This window comes from Catharus ustulatus, chromosome 8, assembly GCF_009819885.2.
Source record: "Catharus ustulatus isolate bCatUst1 chromosome 8, bCatUst1.pri.v2, whole genome shotgun sequence".
Classification (NCBI taxonomy): Eukaryota; Metazoa; Chordata; class Aves; order Passeriformes; family Turdidae; genus Catharus; species Catharus ustulatus.
Window position 1 is genome coordinate 17,053,081 of NC_046228.1, and position 20,846 is coordinate 17,073,926.

The following is a 20,846-nucleotide window of genomic DNA, read 5'->3' on the forward strand; positions in this document are numbered from 1 at the left end:
GCCACCAGCACCTGGAACCACAGACAAAGGCCTTAATTAGTATATCAACAAACCTAGCTCAACGATCCTGAAACCACCCGGCAGCCGAACAGGAAAAGATCACCGATAAAAAACATGTCAACTACCACATATCAGACAGCCGGGAGGTTCCTGGGAGTTGCCCCATACCAATGCCAGTTCCCGTAAATCCAGTCATCTCCACCGAAAAAAGTTACATTCCAAACCCTCAGTTCCCATAAACAAAAATCAACCATCCCAAGGAAAATTACACCTCAATACGGAGCAGACACAACCTTCATCAGGATTCATCAACGCGCAGGAAGGACTTTTGCCCAGGGCAGCACCAAGAAAAGCATTTAATCTGAATATGAGAATCTGCAGCATAACAAAGGGGACTATCACCTCAGGCCAGAAAAACTGTATAAAAACTGGGCTCCCCAGGATGGCATGTGTGAACACAGGGGGATCTGATGCGATATAGGTCAGATAAGAGTGTGTGCTCACCCGGCACCGATCCTGGGCTCGGTGCTGTCCTGTTTCGTATGTGGCTTCCCAAGACCATATTTTTGGTCGCAAAAATCAAAATTGTTGTTTTACTATTTTAATCCGGCTTAATTTGTTTATTATCTATCAGAGCCCTGATCGAAAATGGGGCCCGGGGCTTCGCAAGCGCTGCGTCAGAGCCGCCTGCCCCTGCCCGGCCCAGGCCGCACGGAGTACCCGGGCTGTCGTTAATTTGTGATGGGCCGGAAGGGAAAGAGAACTTTCCTGGGGCTTTTTGTATTTACATGTGTGTTTCACAAAGACACATAAACTTTCTCATTGGTGTAACAATGTGTCAAAATTAAAAATCAGACAGCGTTTGGTCTTTGTCAAGTTCAAAGCAGGCTCCCCCCTGTCTCAGCAGGGAAAAATCTCCCGAAATCTTTAAAAACCACCCCAACATTTCAGGTCATTTCCTGTGTGCTTGCTATCCCTGGCTTGTTTCACAAGCATGGCCACAGCCAGCTCTTTGGCATCTCAAAGACTGCCTCTCGTGATGTTTACTCTTGTGGTTCCTGATGGGGTGTTTTGGGTAAATTAGACAGTTGCTGTTTTGCGCACAGTCTAATTCTTTGCTGCAATGCATCTGGAGCCAGCTTTGCTGAGAGCTCAGGGAAAGGAAATGGGGCTGTCTCTTCAGGCTTTTGTATCCTCCCAAAACTCTATCCTTCTTCCTTTTTTGAATGTCTATCTCTCTTTACTTAATCTACTAACATGAAGGCTGGTCATCAGAGAGATACCCAGAAGCAACAGTTGATGGATTCCACAGACTTTAATAGGTCACAACAATAACACACATTTTGTAAGCTTTCCAGAGGATTGGCTAAACAATGTTTGTTTTTCATTATTAAACAACATACAAAGTAATAAACTGAACAAGCTGTCAACAAAAGTTCTTTCTATAAAACATATTTTTAAAACACTCAAAAAAGCTTCAGGAAGTCTACTAGTGTATAAGCCTGGACATCAAACGTACACACATAATGTGATTCCCTTATCTTTTTCTCAGTACAACTTAATATCTGATTTCAGCGTAGAAGTTCATTGTTCTACAGACCATCGCTTAAATACAACATTTATACTCATGTCAGTACAAAAGACTGTTAGAATAGCAATAAATAAGTTATATATGTTATATAGTTATCCAAGCCTACTCTCTTGTTAGTGAATGAACAAATGAAAAATCGTTGTCTGGAGTGTCTATATTAGGACCAGAAAGTGATGCCACCTGTGTTCATCTGGTCATAATGTCGAATTGCAAGTGAAAAGCAAATAACAAAAAAATTTTTGAGAGTCTTTTGACATCCCTTGGTTTGGGGGATTTTTTGTTACACAAGATTTTTGTGAGCTTTAGCTTGAGATGGAAAGTTGTAGCTCAGCTAATGCATTCAGATATTCTTCATTGTTGGGATCTAAAGCAATGGCTTTCTGATAGCATTCAATTGCTTCTTGTTTCTTCCCATTTAGCTTATGAACGATGCCAAGTGTACCAAATTCTGTGGCATGTCCTAAACCACTCTCAATTTTCTGCTTCAACAATTTCTCCACAGCTTCACTGCACTGTTTCCTTCCATAGGAATCTTTTTCCATTTTCAGACCTTCTATATAATACTCAATGGCTTTTGATTCTGACTTCATGTGAATATGCTGAAATTTGCCATATTTGAAGTAGATTTCTTGTTTGTCATCACAGGGTATGTCATTTCTGTGAAGCACTTTCTGAAATATCTCTTCTGCTTCTTCATACCTCTTTCCTAGCGAATATATGAATCCTAATTCACCATAAGCTGAAAAAAATACAGGCTTTTTTGTAATCACTGTTTTTAAATGAAAAATGGCACGCTCAATGAGATTCTCCACTTCCTCTTGAGCTGCGTATCTTTCATTCTGCAATTGAAGTATCTTGGATTTGTAGCAGAGTCCTAGTTGATGATGCACAATGACAGAATTTGGTGTCAGTGCTCGGGCCTTCTTCAAAATATTCATTGCCTTGTCTACTTCTCTCTTCTTTCTGTAAAAACTAGCAGCATACCTCAGGAAAAGAGGAAAATCAGGGGTTTTCTGCAGCCCTTCTTCAATGTACCTCTCCCCTTCAGCGCCTCGTTTCAATCGCTGAAGCTCTAATGCCAGTAATGCCAGAAGGGTGGTGTTATTGGGATTGAGTTCCACTGCCCGCTTCAAGGCCTCAAGGCATGGCCATGTCTCTTCATTGTACCTCTCAGTGAAACTATCCAAGCGAAACATTGCTATTGCGTAGCCAGCATTAAAATCTGGGTTATCAGGCTCACTCTTCAGAGCATTTTCAAAGCAATTCCTTGCCTTCTCAAAGTTACTCCGCCCAAAACGTAATAATGCCCATCCTTGCTCAGCACAGACCTCTGGAAGTTGAATCTTCCCAAGAGCAGTGCCTGAAAGCTTTTTGCAGCTGTTTTCCACTTTGCTTACGTAAGTTTGAGCTTCTTCATATCTCTGCATGTGGTAATAGATCCAGGCATAGTTCCCCCAGGTAACAAGACTTCTCCTGGCAATTTCCCCTGGATGATGTTCTTGAATAGCTTCTTCAGCTTTTTGGAGATTTCTCAGGCCCTCCTCATTTGAATTCTTTAGGTGACATACATAGGAGAGTATATTATAGTCTGTAATGTTGCATTCTTTGACAAACTTGATGTGATCAAGTATTGTTTCCTCTAGGGCCTCAAGACCTACATCCTCCTTGTGCAAATCCCATGTAAAATGACATTCCAACTGCAGCAGGGAAGTCTTCAAGGAATCCTTGGAAATGGTACTAGAAGAAATAAAAAAAAAAGTGTTTTATACCGCATTTGCCTTTTGCTATTCTTAATTTTAAACCAGGCATGTACTTCAAAGGCAGGCAATACCTCAGTCTTTGTGCCCTTAGTCCACATTCGAAATTCAAACAAGCCAAAGCTACAGGGAGCCCTAGGTGTAAAATGCTGAATGGTGATTTTAGTACAGTAGTTTCACAAATACAAGCCGCACGGATTATAAGCCGCACCCCCGGTGCCTCGACAATGTTGCTGTCTTTGTCAATAGATAAGCCGCACCCCGAATATTAGCCGCACTTTCGATCGTAGCGAGAATCCGTGCGCAGCTTTCACAAATTGGCCAATTAGTAACAGGATCGCGGCATAGCGGGCTTTACTGGCTCGGGGCGGGGCCAAGAAGGCTCGGCCCGCTCATGGTTGCCGACGGGGCCGGCCGGGTGGTGCTGCAGCCGCCGTCGCGCTCACTGGCCCCCCTCTCCCGTCAGCACCGCCCCGCTGCTGCGTTTGCTCGCCCTGCCGGCCGGCCAGCCGCCGCTGCCGCTGCGAGGCGCGCCGGCCGCCCCGCGCCATGTTTGCTCGCCCAGCCGGCGGGGCTGCCGCCGCTGCCAGGCTCTGCTGGCGGGGCAGCCGCCGCCAGGCTCGCCGGCCGCCCCCTCCCGTCTGCACCGCCGCCGCGTTTGCTCGCCCTGACCGGCACTGCAGGCCCCCGCACCGCCGGGATCCCCTACGCTGCTGACCCTGATTCTGCTGGGCTTCCCCCGCTGCCAGGCAGCCCCACCCGCCGGCCTTCCTGCTTCTGCCATGCTCCCCTGCACTGCTAGCCCCAGTTCTCCCGGGCTCCCCCGCCCTGCTGGCCCGGGCTCTGCCGCCCCCCCTGCCCCGCCCTGCTGGCTCAGGCTCAGCCGCCCGCCCCCGCACTGCTGGCCCCGCCTCTGCCAGGCTTTCCCACCTCAGCCGGAGCCGGCCGGGCTCCAGCTTGGCTTGGGGCTACCGCGGGCTCTCACTTCCGTGTTGGCAGCTTTTAGAATTTTGTTAATGTATTAGCCGCCCTCGAATATTAGCCGCACTTCTGGGTTTCCACCAAACTTTTGGTCAAATTGGTGCGGCCTGTATTCGTGAAATTACTGTAATTCTTGCCAGTGTATGAGGGCACCTCTTACATAGGCACAGATGTTACTGTGGATGTTCCAGTGGAGGGCTGCTCTCTGTAGTACAGCTGGCAACCCCTTGGGCCTCAGGAACATATTTCCTGTGTTGGCAACACTTGCTGAAGCGTACCCAAAAGATGTCATCACATAAGTTTTTCTTAAGCTATACAGAACGTGATTTACAGTAATTTCACGATTATAAGCTGCACCTGATTATAAGCCCCACGTTACAATACAGAGTGTGATAAAAGGTATCTATTCTATCACCATCTTCTGAGGGTGGGGGCTGTGATCCTTATCTCAATGGCAGATATTCTGCTAATGGGCCATCCATTGAAACTAGGCAGGTCATTGTTCTTTATCTTTTCGCAACCCATCCTTCCTCCAGTGAGTCATTTTCTTCTAATGGCCATTGAGTCCCACTCTGTGACTGATATACCATTGGAAGTTGCTCCAGCCATGGGGAAGAGCCCAACATTTCTTACTAAGATAAAAACAGAGGTTTTGGGACACTAAGGTAGCCCCTTTCTCCACTGAACTCCAGAGGAAAACCGGATTTCTCCACATCACCACTGGACCTTTAGAGGGAAACTGCACCTTGTACAGGAGCACTGGTCCAACTGAGCCACATCTGTCACTGCAGGAGGATGCAGCTGCCATTTAATGGGACTACTACCAACGCCCTGCCTGACGGGGTGTCAGGTTGTACTCTGACTTTGTCAGGGTTTGGAGTTTGTTTCTTTGTAGTACTGTATTTCTATTTCAATTTCCCTAGAAAAGAACTGTTATTCCTAATTCCCATAGTTTTGCATGAAAACCCCTTTACTTCAAAATTATAATAATTTGGAGAGAGTGGGTTTATAATCTCCATTTCAAAGAGAAGTTCCTGACTTTCTCAGCAGACACCTGTCCACCAAACTATAATAGCAACTTTTTGTTCTTTGTCCGTATATAAGCCGCACCTAATTATAAGCCGCACTTCTGGGTTCAGACCAAAATTTTAGTCAAAATGATGCGGCTTATAATCATGAAATGACTGTTTCTTAAACCTTTAAAAATGCTATGGTTTGAATTACAGATTTAATTTGCAATGTCCTGCATTTTTAAATCCTTATATGTTAGATCATAGCACCATTCTTATGCAATGATTGTACAGATTAAATGGTTCATGTATCCAGGTATCTGGTCCCAGATCTCACCAGCCTCTCCATTTGCTGGCACTTGGTTGTTCAGCCCCTGAGCCATGCAGCCCCATTCCACTTGCTGGTACAAACCACTCACTCACTCACTCACTCACTCACTCACTCACTCACTCACTCACTCACTCACTCACTCACTCACTCACTCACTCCTCACGAACCCTGTGTCTCTGCAGCTGCTGGCTCTGGACATCCCGTGGCTGGTTAGGGAGCTTCTCTCTCTCCCCGGGTGCCTCAGCCCTGTGCACACACTCACACACTCACACACCCTTAGTAACCAGACCCTGGTGACATACTGCTGGTCCTTAATACCCCTTTATCCCCGTTGTGGTTTAAGCACAGCATGATGCTGCTGCTCACTCATCTCCCCCTATCCCCCACTGGTGGAATGGGGAGGAGAATCATGAGTAAAAATTTTAGGTTAAGATCAGAATTTAGTAATTTTTAATAACTGAAATAAAATGAAATATAAGAATTGCAAATATTGTTATTGATGAAAAAAGAAAAAGGAGAAAACAGGAAGAAAAACAAGTGGTGATGCACAGTACAGCTGCTCATTAACTACTTGCTGCCTGATGCCAGACTCTGTCCCTGCATCCCAATCAGCCCCCTTCCAGGGTACTACCCAGTTTATAAACTGGGCAAGATGTTCCCTGCTGTGGTACATGCCTTTGGCCAGGTTGGATCACCTGTCCCAGCTGTGCACTCTACAGCTGCTTTGTGCACCTCCTCACGGGCAGAGCATGGGGCACAAAGAAGTCCTTGACTAGGATAAACACAACTACAAACAAAATGTGAGTGTGTTATCCACAAAGATGGCTTAATGAACCAGGTATACTGTATCAGCTGCTGAGAAGGAATTAACTCTACAGCAGATGAAATCTGGACAATCACTCCCCATCTTCTCACAGCTTTTTCTTTCAATTGGGACCTGGGAGCCACCAGGGTTTTATTTGGATTTCCCCAGCTGCCGTTGCCTGCCTGTGTCCCTGTGTGGTTGCACAGACTGGCATTTGTCACACAATCAACTGGGACACTTTTACAACACAGAGATGACATTTTAGTCCACACTGTGCTCTCCCTTCATTAAAGAAGCAATGAGACAATTCTGTTACTGAGGCTCCTCAGTCAAATCCTCCTTTCTTACAAAGACTTCCTTGCTGTCCCTCCTGTAACACCCAGCAGGTCTCACAGCCTGGGGACACAGCATGTGCTGCTGCTCAACTGCAAAATCAAACCTTTGGGTCAAAAATGGACTGAGTGGAAAACTTGCAAAATTACCAATAGGTAAACGAAGGAGCAATGTGACCAACACAGGTTGGAGAGACAGATTACACCTCTTTGGCTGGGCACCAGCTGAACCTGATGCAGCCTGGATTTCATCCTGACACAGCATGACCAAAATTGTTCTTACTTTCTATTCTGCTCACAGAGACTGAGCCTCATTGGAGTAGCAATAACAAGACAACATTCAAGAGCATCCTTATTTCATTTTTATTCTTCTCTAAATTTCTGTAAAATATTTTCTGTTGATTAGATGCAAGTTCATCACTGTTTACTTTTATGTATATAAGCATTATTTTACATGCCATAGAGAAAAAAGCGTCTTTCAGAGACTGGATTGCTTTCTTACCTCATGGTTATTCTTCTCTGCTCACTTGTGTTCAGGATGCCTCAATGCCAAAGGAGTGCAGCCCACTGTTGTTGTGCCTTCCATTTTATTTGATCACTGCCCTCATGTGGTCTATGACGAAATTTCTCTGAAACAGAAACTGAAATTTTGCTTTTCCCCAGACTTGCCGAAGCAGAATAGTCTGTCTGCAGCTGAAGAATTGAAACTGTTAAGACACTAAGCTGCTCTTTTTCAGCCTGGCTCTGTGCCACGTATTACGCTGTGTTGTAGAGAATGCAGCAACAGCTTCTAATGCTCCCAGTGTCTCCTATGTTTAACAGCAGTGACATCCATGAGAAGGAGAATATTTCAGGCTGGTGTGAGCTGACCTGCTTATCACTCATATGCTAGGGAAGGGTCATTTGTCACTCGTGCCTCTGCTGATGCACCTTTGCACAACTCTGGGCCATGGTGCAGGCTCCTGTTTTATTGGTGGTGTGTCACCCACATAACAGACACATACAAATGAACCCTTATCTCCCCTCTCTGCACACCTTCATCCTGTGCCTCCACACCCCGAGGTCTCTGCTGCTGTACCAGGCCTGTGCTTTTCTGCACTATGCCATTGTCCAAGAGTACGGAATACCTTAGCCACATGAAAAGTTTGTTGCTTCTCTCAACATAAAGAAACCCAATACTATCCTTTCACAAATCAAATTAGATACAGCCAGTCAGTTTGAGGAAGTGCTGTCACAGTTGTGGTAAGCAAAACAAAGCTGCAGGCAGGTAAGGACAAAGGCAAACTGAGCAGACCTGGCAAACCTTGGTCCCAAGGCCATGCAAAACCAGTGCACGGCAAGAGCAATGTCTGCTGCAGGCTGCACACATGGCAACAGAGATGGGAATGGCCTGGGGACTGGGGCATGTATGAACAACTAACTCATTGATGCTTAGTTTAAAGAAACAAAAAGAAATGCAGACCTGGCTGTGTAGAATTAACTTTGGGGGTAACAATGAGAAACAGACAGAGATTATGACATACATAAAGAGCACTACATATAGCAAATTCAGATGTAACCTGAATCTGCAGATCAGGGAAGAAAAAGAAGGGTGTAAAAGGGTGGTAAAACACCTCTAAAGGTCACTTAAAGTGAATCTGGTGAGAGGAAGAAGAAACCACAATCATCAGCATGACAGCAAAGATGTTAGTAGTTGGTAACTGTTCTTTCCCTTTTGTATTCTCTTCTTCACTTCTCTTCCCTCCTTTCCCTCTTCCACCCTTTCCCTCCCTTGAAAAAACCCAACAAACCAGTCTTACATATTAGAACCTCTGGATTCTACAAGAATTTGGAGAGCCTGAGTAACACAAACAAAACACACATACACACACACCTCCTTGTATCTGATGTGTTTGTGTGTGTGCATGTGTTGGTGTGTGTGTGGAGGGATTGTTGGAGTTGATGTTTTAGAGATCAAGATCATGTTAGTACAGCTACTAACTGAGTAGCCTTCAGGACTGCAGCATCCAGGTATTTGATAGGTGATGAAAAGAGGCATTGGATTGAGAAGGAAAAGCATCTCCACATGTCCATGTATTTTATGGAAAATGAAGGTTAAAGGTAATTACTGGAAAGAAAGTGTTTGAAAGGTAACTGCAAAGCCAAAACTACATTTGGACACTAATGATTTACAATGCTACTGAGTATCTATGGGTTTCTTGTCTCTGCTTCTGTCCCAGGCATCTGTTTTCCTTGGTACACTGCTTGTTACAAACAGGAAAATGCAGGCATCTTCCTTCTGAAATGCAGAACTTTGCCCTAGTTTCCTTGCTTTTTACTAATTTAGTTGCATCTTTATGCTATGGCTTGACATGGATGACTATTAAATAAAGGAAATGCAGGAAAGTGCTTCCATTAGAATAAGAAAGAGAACAGTTATGCAATGCCTTTCTGCAGCGATCTCTGGAACTTGCTGGGCACTGCACAGGAAAATTCTGAACTCTTTCTACAGCTCTGCTGCTTTCACTTCAGAGCAAGCTATAGCTGGGCTGACTGCTTACAGGGAGAGCTGCACTGCATAGCAGGAAAGGCAGAAGCTTCTTGGAAAACATGTCCGGAAATGGGCTGGGAACAACAGTTGCATTAATATTTAATCAAACACCTTTGTTTATTTGAGTGATCTGTACATACAGAAGAATCGGAACTGTTTTCAGACATATCTACACATTTTATGAGAGAAAATTCATATCTGGGCATTTCCTTGGAGCTGAAATGGATACATGCTGAGAAAAAATTCCTTCTGGAAGTCTTTGGTCAGCCAAATTATTACCTGAAAGGTAGTTTTCCTTTTTAAAAAAAATGTGAATTAACCACGCCACAGTAAATACAGGGTCCCTTTCCATATCCTATTGTATACTTTTTTTGATTTAGCCTAGGTTAGCCTGTAATTACTATGTTTGACAGCAGTAACTGTGGTCTTTTATATTGTGGGTTTTGCCTTAGCATGGAAGAGTGACCTGTAATTAATTTGCCAAACACTGAAGTGAACCACGGAGCAATAATTCTCCCACCCAAGTTCTTCAAAATCAAGCAGTTTTAAGAAATGTCATCTAGGAATGCAAAGGGTCTATATGAAGTGACATACCCACATATCAAAACATGCTATGAAAACTACAATTGATCTTTCAGTTAAATATTATTGCTTTCTAAATAAACAGGAACACTTGCGTTCTTGGCAGACTCTAACTCGAGCACTGTGTATTTAGTATCAGTTTTCTGTATTATTCAATGGATAGTACTATGGGCCTGGGCAGAGTAACACGAATATTTATTTTAAAGGACTGAATTTGGTCCAAGTTTTTCAAGCTCTATCGCACATCCCCTGACCACAGACAGGCTTCTCTGGGAAATTACAGCTGTGCAGTGCAGTGCCTGCAAATCGGTTGCTGCCGAGCATGAAGATGACACAGGTTTGCAGGAAGCTGTGATGGAAACCGTGCAGGAACTTAAGCCCATTTGTATAATGTTTGATATGTCAGGCAATGCTCAAAGGTGACAGATGGGTGATGTGTGTATGTAAGAGCAGCAGTGATTACTGATGGTGCTGCAGGGCCCTTTGGAAGGATTAGGAGGAAGGCAAATTATAAATTTTAAACAGTACAAAGAATTGTGTGAAATTTTAAGAATTGTTACTCAAAACTGTAAGGAGATATTCCAAGAATCAGAATAAAACTTTAAGAACACTTTCTCCTTCCTCCACAACTTCTTTTTTTTCACATCAATCATGTACAGAAATATTTCTTTCTGTTTACCATCTATATAATAATCTTGCACCAATTTACCAATTTAATAGTCTTTTACCTGTTTGGGAGAGGAAACTTCTTTCTTCAGTCTATGGAGATTTTCACACAAGAAACAGTTTTCTCGTGGCCTTGATGTCACAGTGACCAGCCACCTCGGAGAATGGAAATTTGATCACTATGTAAAAATCCCTTCTTTGATTGACAGTTTTCCCAAACTATTATTGAGGACCATATCTACTTATGGGGCACACTTTAAGGATTATAACCGTGTAAACAAAAGCTTTCTTTCTCTTTGAGACCAGAGATCTTTCTTTTTCTTCTTTTGTGCTGAGGGCAGCTGTAATCTTCATCTCCTCTGTATTCAAGCTTATTGGATCACAGCCATTTCAACATTTGCTTTCACTTGCACCAATGCCTTGCCTCATATCTACAGTTAAAATATTCACCCACCTTGTACTATATCCTTATGTGCTATGGGGAAAGCTGAGTCTCTTCTCCATAGCATAAAAAAGAGAAATTTCACACAATGACTCTCCTCCTTCACTCATCTGGGAGGCCTGACTCTTCATTTTGTCTGACCTTGCTGATTTTATGCTATTTTTCTGCATATCATCATCTTTTTCCTCATCTTTCACTCAGGAAAGAGAACAAAGTATCTGCAAGTTCCGTTCTGGGCAGTAAGAGGGTTTATACCTTGCCCAGGCAGGGGATCCTCCTGTGATCTCTTCCAGGTTGTGACCAGGAGTTATTTATGATTAAGAGGCGTTCATGGCTTCACTGGGGCTGGGCTAGGATTATAAGGTCTCAGCCAGAAGGTGGTGGTGGTTGTTGTGGCTCCATGGCAGTTTTATGGCATTTGCTGTATTCAATTCTGTTGCGGTCCATGTTTATTTTTTTCTGTTCACAGTTAAATTTGTTATAATAGTTTGTTATTACGTACCTTTGTGTTTTCCGAAATTTGGTTTGACCCTTAGTTGTATCCATCCTGAAACTCCCCTGTATGGCATTTCGCGCCCCTTGTTCCTGTTCCTTCCCTGTGCATTATTGTAACCCTGCCCCTTGTTCCAGTACCTCCCTCCTCAGTCTCAACCTACCCCAATCCGTAGCTGTTCCAACCCTTTGTATTTCCTGTGTTACTCGATGCCCCATTGGCCCGTGAGACCCTTCCTCCTCCCCCTGCTTCCATCATTTGTTTGCATTTTGGAAGACCCTGCCCTTCACTCCTCCCCTAAGGATCCCCTATCAGTTGACTGTTCGTACCCACCGCCCAATTTGTCTCTGTATTTAATCTGGGGCACAACAATGCTTGGGGCTCTTTTGCTCCTGAACCCTTCAATCCTAATAAACCCTGTTGGAAACTCAGTAGCTGAGCGTGTCCCACTCCTCCTTTGCCTGACCCTGGACACTGACCCCACTGTTAAGCAAGCAGCTCAAGAGGTTGTGCCTCCATTAGAGCTACACTGAGTCAGTTCCTCACACCTGGCACAGCAGCGGTGTGTCTCCATTGAGCTAGCCCCGGCTGCAGTGGTCACATCACAATTCCAGCCATGGGCTGATGTTCTTCCCTTCCCTCTGCCCAGCACTGCCCAGCAGGCAAGGCTGGGGGCTTGGGGGTTCTTGACCTTGCCAGAACGGGGCCCGGCTGTGTCTCCCCGAGGCCGTGTGGGTGGCGGGACAGGTCTGGCCACCCAGAGCCGCTCCAGGCCGGCAGCAGGGCAAGGTTCTGCTGAGCCCAGGGCTCTCTGGCCATGCCCAGGGGCCATGGATTTTAGCAATGGCCTCCCCTCCCCTTTCTACCATAGCCCTGATCAAAAATGGGGCCCGGGGTTTCGCAAACGCTGCGTCAGAACTGCCTGCCCCTGCCTGACCCAGGCCGCACGGAGTACCCGGGCTGTCGTTAATTTGTGATAGGTTGGAAGGGAAAGAGAACTTTCCTGGGGTTTTTTGTATTTACATGTGTGTTTCACAAAGACACATAAACTTTCTCATTGGTGTAACCATGTGTCAAAATTAAAAATCAGACAGTGTTTGGTCTTTGTCAAGTTCAATGCGGGCTTCCCCAGTCTCAGCAAGGAAAAGTTTCTGGAAATCTTAAAAACCACCCCCAGCATTTGTGGTCATTTCTTGTGTGTTTGCTATCCCTGGCTTGTTTCACAAGCATGGTCAGAACCATCTCTTTGGCATCTCAAAGTCTTCCTCTCCAGATGTTTACTCTTGTGGTTCCTGATGGGGTGTTTGGGATAAATTAGACAGTTGCTGTCTTATGCACAGTCTAATTCTTTGGTGCAATGCATCTGGAGCCAGCTTTGCTGAGAGCTCAGTGATAACAAACGGGGCTGTCTCCTCAGCCTTTCATGTCCTACCAAACTCCATCCTTCTTATATTTGAATGTCTATTTCCTTTTACTTAATCTACTAACATGAAGGCTGGCCATCAGAGAGATACCCAGAAGCAACAGTCGATGGATTCCACAGACTTTAATAGTTCACAACAATTACACACATTTTGTAAGCTTTCCAGAGGGCTTAATAAACAATGTTTATTTCTCATAATTAAATAGCATACAAGGTACTAAACTGAGTAAGCCTTAAACAGAATTTTCTTCTACAAAATATATTTTAAAATCCCTTAAAAAAGCATCAGAAACTCTATTAGGTTATATGCATGGCCTTCAAGTGTTCAAAAATATTTCTACAATGTGATTCCCTTATCTCTTTCTCAGTAGAAATTAATATCTGGTTTCAGCATACAATTTCTTTGTTCTCTGTGTTAACGAATGAACAAATGAAAAATCATTGTCTGCAGCCTCTATATTATGACCAGAAAGTGATGCCACCTGTGTTCCATCTGGTCATAACATCTAATTTCAAATGAAAAGCAAATAATAAAAAAAGTTAAGAGACTTTTGACATCTCATAGGTTTGGGGGTTTTTTTGTGAACTTTAGCTTGAGATGGAAAGTTGCAGCTCAGCTAATGCATTCAGATATTCTTCATTGTTGGGATCCAAAGCAATGGCTTTCTGATAGCATTCAATTGCTTCTTGTTTCTTCCCATTTAGCTTATGAACAAGGCCCAATGTACCAAAATCTGTGGCATGTCCTAAACCACTCTCAATTTTCGGCTTCAACAATTTCTCCACAGCTTCACTGCACTGTTTTCTTCCATAGGAATCCTTTTCCATTTTCAGACCTTCTATGTAATACTCAATGGCTTTTGATTCTGACTTCATGTGAATATGCTGAAATTTGCCATAATTGAGGTAGATTAGCTGTTTATCAACACAGGGTATGTCATTTCTGTGAAGCACTTTCTGAAATATCTCTTCTGCTTCTTTATACCTCTTGCCTAGCGAATATATGGCTCCTAGTTCACTATAAGCTGAAAAAAATAATGGAGCTTTTTTTATCACTGTTTCTAAATGAAAAATGGCACGCTTAATGAGATTCTCCATGCCCTCCCGAGATGGGTATCTTTCCTTCTTCAATTGAAGTATCTTGGATTTGTAGCAGAGTCCCAGTTGATGATGCACAATGACAGAATTTGGTGTCAGTGCTAGGGCCTTCTTCAAAATATTCACTGCCTTGCCTAGTTTACCCTTCTTTCTGTAAAAAATAGCAGCATATTGCAGGAAACCAGGAAAATCAGGGGTTTTCTGCAGCCCTTCTTCAATGTACCTCTCCCCTTCATTAGTTTGTTTTAATCGCTGAAGCTCTAATGCCAGTAATGCCAGAAGGGTGGTGTTATTGGGATTGAGTTCCACTGCCCGCCTCAAGGCCTCAAGGCATGGCCTTATCTCCAAACTGTTCCACCAAGCGAAACTTTCCAAGCGAAACATTGCTATTGCATAGCCAGCATTAAAATCTGGGTTATCAGGCTCACTCGTCAGAGCATTTTCAAAGCAATTCTTCACCCTCTCATGGTATTTGTCCCCAAAACGTAATAATGCCCATCCTTGCTCAGCACAGACCTCTGGAAGTTGAATCTTCCCAAGAGCAGTGCCTGAAAGCTTTTTGCAGCTGTTTTCCACTTTGCTTACATAAGTTTGAGCTTCTTCATATCTCTGCATGTGGTAATAGATCCAGGCATAGTTCCCCCAGGTAACAAGACTTCTCCTGGCAATTTCCCCTGGATGATGTTCTTGAATAGCTTCTTCAGCTTTTTGGAGATTTCTCAGGCCCTCCTCATTTGAATTCTTTAGGTGACATACATAGGAGAGTATATTATAGTCTGTAATATTGCATTCTTTGACAAACTTGATGTGATCAAGTATTCTTTCCTCTAGGGCCTCAAGACCTACATCCTCCTTGTGCAAATCCCATGTAAAATGACATTCCAACTGCAGCAGGGAATTCTTCAAGGAATCCTTGGAAATGGTACTAGAAGAAATCAAAGAAAAAGTTGTTTATTCCCCATTTGATTTTTGTTATTCTTGTTTTTAAACCAGGCATGTACTTCAAAGGCAGGCAATACCTCCGTCTTTCTGCCCTTAGTCCAAAATCAAAATGCAAACAAGATCTAGTGACCCTTTGGTCTTGAGTGCTGAATAGTGATTTTAGTAATTCATGCCGATTAATGAGGGCACCTCTTACATAGGCACAGATGTTGCTGTGGATGTTCCAGTGGAGGGCTGCTCTCTGTAGTACAGCTGGCCACCCCTGGGGCCTCAGGAAAATATTTCTTGTGCTGGTAGCAAATTCTGAAGCCTACCCAAAACATGTCATCATATAAGATTCCCTTAAACTCTACAGAATGTAATATATTTCATTTCCTAAACCTTTGTAAATGATACGGTTTATATTATAAATTTAATTTTTAATGTACAGTATTTTAAAATCCTTATATGTTAGATCATAGCACCATTCTTATGCAATGGTTGTACAGATTAAATGGTTCCTGTATCCAGGAATCGCGTCCCGGATCTCACCAGCCTCTCCATTTGCTGGCACTTGGTTGTTCATCCCCCGAGCCATGCAGCCCCATTCCACTTGCTGGTACAAACCACTCACTCACTCACTCACTCCCTCCTCACGAACCCTGTGTCTCTGCAGCTGCTGGCTCAGGACATCCCGTGGCTGGTTAGGGAGCTTCTCTCTCTCCCCGGGTGCCTCAGCCCTGTGCACACACTCACACACTCACACACCCTTAGTAACCAGACCCTGGTGACATACTGCTGGTCCTTAACACCCCTTTATCCCTCTTGTGGTTTAAGCCCAACATGATGCTGCTGCTCACTCATTTCCCTCTGTCCCCCACTGGTGGAATGGGGAGGAGAATCACAACAAAATCACAACAGAATTTAGTAATTTTTAATCACTGAAACAAAATATAAGAATAGCAAATATTATTAATTATGATAAATGGAAAGGAGAAAAGTGCAAGAAAAACAAGTGGTGGTGCACAGTACAGCTGCTCACTAACTACTTGCTGCCTGATGCCAGACTCTGTCCCTGCATCCCAACCAGCCCCCTTCCAGGGTACTCCCCAGTTTATAAACTGGGCAAGATGTTCCCTGCTGTGGTACATGCCTTTGGCCAGGTTGGATCACCTGTCCCAGCTGTGCTGCCTACAGCTGCTTTGTGCAGCTCTTCACAAGCAGAGCATGGGGTACAAAGAAGTACAAAGAAGACTAGGATAAACACAACTACAAACAAAATGCGAGTGTCTTATCTACAAAGTTAGCATAATGAACCAAAAACAGGATCACGGAGAATGAGCCATATTGGAAAAGCAGTAACATGAAAATATTGCAGTGCATCCACATTTTATTTTGATTCTCCCCTAAATATTCTGTAAAATATTTTCTGTTGTTTAGATGCAAGTTCCTCACTGCTTACTTTTATGTATATAATAAGCATTATTTTCCATGGTATAGGGAAAAGATCATCTTTCAGAGACTGGATTGCTTTCTTACCTCATGGTTTTTCTTCTCTGCTCACTTGTCTTCAGGAATCCTCAATGCCAAAGGAGTGCTGCCCACTGTTGTTGTGCCTTCCATTTTATTTGATCACTGCCCTCATGTTATCTATGACAAAATATCTGTGAAACAGAAAGTGAACCTTAACCTTTTCATTGCTTTGCGGAAGCAGAATAGTCAGTCTGCAGCTGAAGAATCGAAACTGATAAAACTCTAAGCTGCTTTTTTTTCAGTCTGGCTCTGTGCCAAGTATTACTTTGTCTGGTGGAGGATGCAGCAACAGCTCCTAATGCTCCCAGTGTCTCCTATGTTTAATGGCAGTGACATCCATGACAAGAAGAATGTTTCAGGTGTGTGTGGGTTCACATATAGGGTATGACAGGGTCATTTGTTGCTCGTGCCTCTGCTGATGCACCTTTGCACAACTCTGGACCATGCTGTAGACTCTGTTTTATTGGTGGTGTGTCACCCACATAACACACCCACAAATGAACCCTTATCTCCTCTCTCTGCACACCTTCATCCTGTACCTCTGATTTATCAAAATATGAGTATTGGTCTAATACCGATGCTTAACTGTGATGGGCAAAAGACTTTCCAACAATTTAAGTTAGAAAGTGTATGTTTGTTCAGCACTGGGCAGCAGCGTGGGGTACCCTCTAATATGCACTGCAAAATTAGAGGTGGTCACAAAACAAAATGTTCAAACGAATACATATTCATAATAACAGCCCCACCCATTTCTCGCTTTCAATGGTAATTAGCTTGAATATCAATTAAGCTTGCATGGTTGGTTTCATGAATTACAGTAAATTCACGAATACAAGCCGCACGGAGTATAAGCCGCACTTCCGGTGCGTTGACAATGTTGCTGTCTTTGTCAATAAATAAGCTGCACCTCGAATATTAGCCGCACTTTCGTTCGTAGAGAGAATCTGTGTGCAACTTTCACAAATTTGCCAGTTAGAATCGCGGCATAGCGGGGTTTACTGGCTCGGGGCGGGGCCAGGCAGGCTCGACCCGCTCATGGTTGCCGACGGGGCCGGCTGGCCCAGCTCGGCGCTACGGCTCGGTGGGGCCGCTCGGGGCCGGTCTGGCGGTGCTGCCACTGCCGCCGCCAGGCTCGTTGGCCCCCCACTCCCATCTGCACCGCCGCCACTGTGTTTGCTTGCCCTGGCCGGCACTGCAGACCCCCACACCGCCGGGCTCCCCCACACTGCTGGCCCCGGTTCTCCTGGGCTCCAGTGGACTGCTAGCCCCGGTTCTGCTGGGCTTCCCCCCGCCGCTGGGCAGCCCCGCCCGCAGGGCTTCCTGCTTCTGCCATCCTCCCCTGTGCAGCCGGGCTCCCCTGCACTGCTAGCCCCAGTTCTGCTGGGCTCCCCCACACTGCTGGCCCGGGCTCTGCCACCCGCCCCCCGCACTGCTGGCCCCGCCTCTGCCAGGCTTTCCCACCTCAGCCGGGGCCGGCCGGGCTCCAGCTTGGCTTGGGGCTGCCGCGGGCTCTCACTTCCGTGTTGGCAGCTTTTAGAATATTGTTCATATATTAGCTGCCCCCGAGTATTAGCCGCACTTCTGGGTTTCCACCAAAATTTTGGTCAAATTGCTGCGGCTTGTATTCGTGAAATTACTGTAAGTCTGGGATTATTTTTGTGGGGTGGAGTCTTAAAAGGAGGAAATAAGTCAAGTCTTCGTCACCCTGAACTCTCAATTTTTTCTATCAATGGCAATACAAATGGCTTTTGGGACAACTCCGGTTTTGCAAAGAGTGAGTTTCTGGTTGCAAGTGTTTGTGTTATTTGGACCTCCCTAGCAGTTTCATCTCTTCCCGTTGCAAGCACAGTGAAGCAAACATAAATTGACAGGCAATCATTATTTAAGTTTCAGGTAACTATCTCAAGCCCAGTTTCTTCAAACTTTGAACTAAAATCCTAATTTCTTTAAAATTAGTGTTTCACCTCCACACCACGAGGTCTCTGCTGCTGTACCAGGCCTGTGCTTTTCTGCACTATACCTTTGTCCAAGAGTATTTAATATCCCATCCACAGAAAAGGTTTGTTGCTGCTCTCTGCACAAAAAGATCCATGACTATCCTTTCACAAATCAAATTAGATACAGCCAGTCAGTTTGAGGAAGTGCTGTCACAGTTGTGGCAATCAAAACAAAGCTGCAGGCAGGTAAGGACAAAGGCAAACTGAGCAGACCTGGTAAGCCTTGGTCCCAAGGCCATGCAAAACCAGTGCACGGCAAGAGCAATGCCTGCTGCAGGCTGCACACATGGCAACAGAGATGGGAATGGCCTGGGGACTGGGGCATGTATGAGTATTCCATTGATGCTTAGTTAAAAAAGGAAGAAAATGCAGATCTGGCTGTGTAGAATTGACTTTGGGGGTAACAAGCAGAACCAGACAGAGATTGTAACATAAATAAATAGCACTACATATAGTAAATTCAGATGTAACCTGAAGCTGCAGATCAGGGAAGATAAAGAAAGGTGTAAAAGGATGGTAACACGCTTCTAAAGATGACTCAAAGTGGATCTGGTGAGAGGAAGAAGAAACCACAATCATCAGCATGACAGCAATGATGTTAGTACCTGCTAACTGTTCTTTCCCTTTTGTATTCTCGTCTTCCCTTCTTTCCCTTCCATTCCCTCTTCCAACCTCTTCCTCTTTTGAAAAAACCCAAGAAACCAGTCTTATATATTAGAACTTCTGATTTCTTACAGGAATTTGGAGAGCCTTAGTAACACAAACAAAACACACACACACATACACCCCCTTTTATCTGATGTGTTTGTGTGTGTGCATGTGTTGGTGTGTGTGTGGAGGGATTGTTGGAGTTGATGTTTTAGAGATCAAGATCATGTTAGTACAGCTACTAACTGAGTAGCCTTCAGGACTGCAGCATCCAGGTATTTGAGAGGTGATGAAAAGAGGCATTGGGTTGAGAAGGAAATGCATATCCACACATCCATGTATTTGATGGAAAATAAGGTTAAAGGTAGTTACAGGAAAGAAAGGGTTTGAAAGGTAACTGCAATGCCAAAACTAAATTTGGACACTAATGATTTACAATGCTACTGAATATCGATTGGTTTCTTGTGTCTGCTTCTGTCCCAGGCATCTGTTTTCCTTGGTACACTGCTTGGTACAAACAGGAAAATGCAGGCATCTTCCTTCTGAAATGCAGAACTTTGCCCTAGTTTCCTTGCTTTTTACTAATTTAGTTGCATCTTTATGCTATGTTTTAACATGGATGCCTCTTGAATAAAGGAAATGCAGGAAAGTGCTTCCATTAGAATAAGAAAGAGAACAGTTATGCAATGCCTTTCTGCAGCGATCTCTGGAACTTGCTGGGCACTGCACAGGAAAATTCTGAAATCTTTCTACAGCTCTGCTGCTTTCACCTCAGAGCAAACTGTAGCTGGGCTGACTGCTCTCAGGGAGAGCTGCACTGCATAGCAGGAAAGGCAGAAGCTTCTTGGAAAACATGTCCAGAAATGGGATGGGAACAACAGCTGCATTCATATTTAATCAAACACCTTTGTTTATTTAAGTGATCTGTACATACAGACGAATAGGAAATGTTTTCAGACATATCTACACATTTTATGAGAGAAAATTCATATCTGGGCATTTCCTTGGAGCTGAAATGGATACATGCTGAGAAAAAATTCCTTCTCGAAGTATTAGGTCAGCCAAATTATTACCTGATAGGTAGTTTTCCTTTTTAAAAAAAATGTGAATGAACCACACCACAGTAAATTACAGGGTCCCTTTCCATATCCTATTGTATACTGGTTTCCATTTAGCCTAGGTTAGCCCATAATTACTATGTTTGACAGCAGCAACTGTGCCATTTATAATGTGGGTTTTCCCTTAGCAGCGAAGAGAGATCTGCAATTAATTTGACAAAACAATCAAGTGAACCACAGAGCAATAATTCTTCCACTCAAGTTCTTCAATATCAAGTAGTTTTAAGAAATGTCATCCAAGAATGCAAAGGGTCATATAGTATCTCTGTATCTAGTGACATATCCACATATCAAAACATGCTATGAAAACTTCCATGATCTTTCAACTAAAATCTTAATGCTTTCTAAAGAAACAGGAATGCTTCTGTTCTTGACAGCCTCTTGCTCGAGCACTGTGTATTTAGTATCAGTCTTCTGTATTATTCAATGGATAGTACTATGGGCCTGGACAGAGTAACACAAGTATTTATTTTAAAGGACTAAATTTGGTCCAAGTTTTTGCAAGCTCAGTCACACATCCCCTGACCACAGACAAGCTTCTCTGGGAAATTACAGCTGTGCAGTGCAGTGCTTGCAAATCGATTGCTG

At 44.1% G+C, this 20,846-nt stretch overlaps 2 pseudogenes; both read right to left on the reverse strand.

The window, feature by feature from the left end:
• Nucleotides 1–1,300: 1,300 nt before the first annotated feature.
• LOC116999674 lies at nt 1,301–7,448 on the reverse strand (annotated as a pseudogene).
• Nucleotides 7,449–13,531: 6,083 nt separating this feature from the next.
• LOC116999677 lies at nt 13,532–16,616 on the reverse strand (annotated as a pseudogene).
• Between the last annotated feature and the right edge of the window lie 4,230 nt (nt 16,617–20,846).